Source organism: Neoarius graeffei, chromosome 1 (assembly GCF_027579695.1).
Source record: "Neoarius graeffei isolate fNeoGra1 chromosome 1, fNeoGra1.pri, whole genome shotgun sequence".
In the NCBI taxonomy this organism is placed as follows: Eukaryota; Metazoa; Chordata; class Actinopteri; order Siluriformes; family Ariidae; genus Neoarius; species Neoarius graeffei.
The window spans coordinates 4,192,807-4,198,828 of record NC_083569.1 but is presented as its reverse complement, the minus strand read 5'-3'; positions in this window follow the sequence as shown (position 1 = coordinate 4,198,828).

The following is a 6,022-nucleotide window of genomic DNA, read 5'->3' as shown; positions in this document are numbered from 1 at the left end:
CTACTACTGCTGCTACTGCTACTACTACTACTAATAATAATGATAATAATAATAATAATAATAATAATCTAGCCCAGGGCTATCTATCTATCTATCTATCTATCTATCTATCTATCTATCGGTCGATATAAGGTGCTGTAGGTCGGGTGGCGTCACTGCGGGTGAGTGTGTTTGGGGGGGGGGATGGGGGCGGGGCGAGAAGAGGGGCCCCCAACTGCAATGAACCAGCTTTGGTGGGGCCCAGGTTGCAAAAGGTTGAGAACCCCTGGACTAGGACATTCCAAGACATTTAAATGTTTCCCTTTAAACCACTCCAGTGTAGCTTTAGCAGGATGTTTAGGGTCATTGTCCTGCTGGAACATGAACCTTCGTCCCAGTCTCAAGCCTCTGGCTGACTCAAACAGGTTTTCCTCCAGAATCGCCCTGTATTTAGTGCCATCCATCTTCCCTTCAGTCCTGACCAGCTTTCCTGTCCCTGCAGATGAAAAACATCCCCACAGCATGATGCTGCCACCACCATGCTTCACTGTAGGAATGGTGTTCTCAGGGTTTGTGCCACACATGGGATTTCCCATGATGGCCAAAGAGATCAATTTTAGTCTCATTTGACCAGAGAATTTTCTGCCATGTGTTTGGGGAGTCTGCCACATGCTGTTGGGCAAACTCCAAACGTGATTTCTTCAGCAATGGCTTTTTTTTCTGGCCACTCTTCCATAAATCCCCGCCCACTCTGTGGAGTGTACGGCTTAAAGTGGTCCTATGGACAGATACTCCCATCTCCGCTGTGGATCTTTGCAGCTCCTTCAGTGTTATCTTTGGTGTCTTTGTTGCATCTCTGATTAATGCCCTCCTTGCCCGGTCTGTGAGTTTTGGTGGGCGGGGCCTTCTCTTGTCAGGTTTGTTGTGGTGCCATATTCTTTCCATTTTGCTATAATGGATTTAATGGAGCTCCGTGGGATATTCAAAGTGTGGGATATTTTTTTATAACCCAACCCTGATCTATACTTCTCCACAACTTTGTCTCTGACCTGTTTGGAGGCTCCTTGGTTCTCATGTTGCTTGCTTAGTCGTGTTGCAGAGTCAGGGTCCTTCCAGAACAGGTTGATTTATGCAGACATCATGTGACCCTTTGATTGCACACAGGTGGATCTTAATCAGCTAATTATGTAAATTGGTTGGAGCATCTCTTATTTAGGGGTTTCATATAAGAGGGGGTGAATACTTATGCACACTCCAGATTTCTGGGGGTTTTTTCATCTTAATTACTGTTTGTGTCACAATAAAACAACGTGCACCTTTAAAATGGTCGGCTTGTTGTGTAAATCAAATGGTGCTAACCCTCCAAAAATCCATTTTAATTCCAGCTTGTAATGCGACAAAACAGGACAAACACCAAGGGGGACGAATACTTTTTGCAAGGCACTGTATCTTACAAATAAATTGCGATGCAAATTTATGACGATTTGAAGCTATTCAATAAAAAAATTTTAAGATTATGATTTTTATCAGGCTATGTAATCTCGTAGGTTTTCTGAGCTGTAATCATGTTTAAACTGCAATAACTTACAACAGTGGGAATATACATGACTTCACCATAGGCAGAAGTAAGACAGCTCTAATCGTGTGAAAACACACAAAGATCTAAAGTGCAAAAGAGCTGTTGTGTGATTGACCAAATAGTTTTAACAAGAAATTGGAGCTCTCTCTCTTTTTACAGACTGCTGAAAGATAAAGAAAAGATAAGTAAATGGAGGGAGAACAAATGTTTATGAAGAAAAGGAATATTGGTTGACCGGGTATTATATTTTACTCCAACTTTAATAAATGTGGGTAAATAGTTATTGGTGGTTATTAAGAAAATAAAACCAACGTGTATGTTTTTTTTTTTAAATAAAAGGAATATTTAAGTTGATAAAGAAAATATAAGGATAAATGTTGCATTTTTCTGGAGAATAAAATTTTCTTTTCCTTTGATTTTTCTCATCTCATTATTTCTAGCCGCTTTATCCTGTTCTGCAGGGTCGCAGGCAAGCTGGAGCCTATCCCAGCTGACTACGGGCGAAAGGCGGGGTACACCCTGGACAAGTCGCCAGGTCATCACAGGGCTGACACATAGACACAGACAACCATTCACACTCACATTCACACCTACGGTCAATTTAGAGTCACCAGTTAACCTAACCTGCATGTCTTTGGACTGTGGGGGAAACCGGAGCACCCGGAGGAAACCCACGCAGACACGGGGAGAACATGCAAACTCCACACAGAAAGGCCCTCGCCGGCCACGGGGCTCGAACCCGGACCTTCTTGCTGTGAGGCGACAGCGCTAACCACTACACCACCGTGCCCCCCCTCCCCGAAGATATAAAAAAGAAAAATCATGCAACCACAATCACGGTACACAGACCAAGTACATGAAAAGTCCGTATTATATAGATGGAGGTCAGTAATTCAAAGTACAGCTCTAACAGGGATGATTTGAAAACAGGGAGGCTACGGAATTTATCTGGGGAAAAATATTTACATACATAGTTCCATGGTTTAACAATCCTATTGAAGAATGAGGCCTGATAAGTTGAGGTTCCGCAATATGCAGGTTTTAAAATTAATTTTGGATTTTGGGCCCTAGACCGGTCATGAGTTACAAAAGACATGTAGTGGTTTATGTTCAAATCTGTTTGGCCATTAATGCATTTATATACAAAGACTAAGTCTCTAATCTCCCTATCATAAATCAGAGGAAGCAAGTGCAGGCTTCTGAGTCTGTCTGTGTAAGTAGCATCCCCAATACGCTGTTGTAGTATCCAGCGCGTTGCACGTCGTTGGACTCTCTCTAACAGGCTTTTAAGGTTGACACTAGCAGGGGACCATACTTCAGACGCGAAACAGAGCTGTGACTTAACGAGCGACAAATATAAAGTCCTCCTCACTTGAATTTCCGTCAGCAAGGGACAGGATCTTTTTAGAAAGCCAAGCATCGGGTTAGCCTTATTGACTATTGAGCAGACGTGCGAATCCCATTTTAAATTACTTGAAATAACCACGCCCAGGTCTTTTTCTTCATCAACTCGTTGAAGGCACGTACTGCCCAGGTGGTAGTCGTGAATGACTGGAGTTTTTTGGAGTCTATATTTCTGCATAAACATGACCTAAAACATCATCGGATTTTCACACAAGTCCTAAAAGTAGATAAAGAGAACCCAGTTAAACAAATGAGACAAAAAATATCATACCCGGTCATTTATTTATTGAGGAAAATGATCCAATGTTACATATCTGTGAGTGGCAAAAGTATGTGAACCTCTAGGATTATCAGTTCATTTGAAGGTGAAATTTGAGGCAGGTGTGAGTGGGCACCCTGTTTTATTTAAAGAACAGGGATCTATCAAAGTCTGATCTTCACAGCACGTGTTTGTGGAAGGGTATCATGGCACGAACAAAGGAGATTTCTGAGGATCTCAGAAAAAGCGTTGTTGATGCTCATCAGGCTGGAAAAAGTTACAAAACCATCTCTAAAGGGTTTGGACTCCATCAATCAGACACAGTCAGACAGATTGTGTACAAATGGAGGAAATTCAACACCATTGTTACCTTCCCCAGGAGTGGTCGACCAACAAAGATCACTCCAAGAGCAAGGCGTGTAATAGTCGGCGAGGTCACAAAGGACCCCAGGGGAACTTCTAAGCAACTCAAGGCCTCTCTCACATTGGCTAATGTTCATGAGTCCACCATCAGGAGAACACTGAACAACAATGGTGTGCATGGCAGGGTTGCAAGGAGAAAGCCACTGCTCTCAAAAAAGAACATCGCTGCTCATCTGCAGTTTGCTAAAAATCACATGGACAAGCCAGAAGGTTATTGGAAAAATGTTTTGGATGAAACCAAAACAGAATTTTTTGGTTTCAATGAGAAGCATTTTGTTTGGAGAAAGGAAAACCCTGCATTCCAGCATAAGAACCTTATCCCATCTGTGAAACGTGGTGGTGGTAGTATCATGGTTTGGGCCTGTTTTGCTGCATCTGGGCCAGGACGGCTTGCCATCATTGATGGAACAACGAATTCTGAATTATACCAGCGAATTCTAAAGGAAAATGTCAGGACATCTGTCCATGAACTGAATCTCAAAAGAAGGTGGGTCATGCAGCAAGACAACGACCCTAAGCACACAAGTTGTTCGACCAAAGAATGGTTAAGGAAGAATAAAGTTAATGTTCTGGAATGGCCAAGTCAAAGTCCTGACCTTAATCCAATCGAAATGTTGTGGAAGGACCTGAAGCGAGCAGTTCATGTGAGGAAACCCACCAACATCCCAGAGTTGAAGCTGTTCTGTACGGAGGAACGGGCTAAAATTCCTCCAAGCCGGTGTGCAGGACTGATCAACAGTTACCGCAAACGTTTAGTTACAGTTATTGCTGCACAAGGGGGTCACAACAGATACTGAAAGCAAAGGTTCACATACTTTTGACACTCATAGATGTGTAATATTAGATCATTTTCCTCAATAAATAAATGACCAAGTGTAATATTTTTGTCTCAATTGTTTAACTGGGTTCTCTTTATCTACTTTTAGGACTCGTGTGAAAATCTGATGATGTTTTAGGTCGTATTTAAGCAGAAATATAGAAAATTCTAAAGGATTCACAAACTTTCAAGCACCACTGTAGAAAACTTGAATCTAACTGGAATTAAATGACATAATTAATATTATATAAATTATTTACCCCTTTTAACCTTCAAAGCCCAAGGTAGAATTTGTTTTGAATCCCAAGGTCTATTTGTCTGATTTGTTTTTAGGTTATTATTAGTTCCTTTATTCGTCTTCAGTAAGTGCTTGATTTTGGTCAAGCCAATTCCAGTAGGGGGAAAAAATCTTCAATGGAATGAGGCTTCACACTGCAGATCCTTCTGCAGATATTCTAGCAAACCTCCTGGGAAAATGCCAGGGGATTTCCCACTGGATGAACACGTCATGGTTTCTCCTTCCGCTGGAGGGCGCTCATGAGAGTTTTTTTAAAAGGAATTTTAACTTGTGTAGCTTTCCAACAACAACAACAAATCCCTACAAAATGTACAGTTTTACTGTAAGCAGGTAAATGTAGCTGCTGTTCTGTCTGGTTATTGTGTAATCTATAACCCTTAAGAAGCTAAGAACCTCTAACTCCCCAAAGAGCCCTTGAAGAACCCTTTATCTAAAGGTGTACGTTAAAAAAAAAAACAAAGTCACATTTAAAAATAATAAATAAAGAACTCTTTTTTTGGAAAGGTGGTAAGCAGCTATTTTTATTTAATACAAAAATATAGACTATATTACAATTAAGAACCTGTAGCTATCCAAGGAACCCTTGAAGAACCCTTGATCTGACGGGTTCATGCCTTAGTGAAATATTAAAATAAAACGAATAAACAATATTCAAATATAGACTTAAGTTTCCTTTTCAAAAGCCAAATACTGGTGCATGCAAGTGGTAACAGTGGACTGACCTGTCATTTCTGGTCAATAATTTAAAAATCTCTCTAACTGACTAAGTTTTATGATAGTTACAGCAAGTATACTATACTGCACACCAAAGAAGAATCCGGCCAAAACTAGCTGATTACGACAATTTCATTATGAGACTTTTTTGTTGTTGTTAATTTAAAATGTGTAGCTAGCATTAGCTCATAACAATTTTTTTTCTGTTTGTGTGCTGTTCTATACTAAACAACATTACATTAATTTGGTTAACAACCCCATTTCCAAAAAAGTTCGGACACTATGTAAAACATAAATAAAAACAGAATGCGATGATTTGCAAATCATGGAAACTCTATATTTCATTGAAAATAGTACAAAGACAACATATCAAATGTTGAAACTGAGAAATTGTATTGTTTTTTGAAAAGTATGCTAATTTTTAAGTTGATGCCAGCAACATGTTTAAAAAAAGTTGGTACATAGGTAACAAAAGACTGGAAAAGTTGTGTAATGTAAAAAAAAAAAAAAAAAAAAAAACAATAATTAGGTTAATTGACAGCAGGTCAG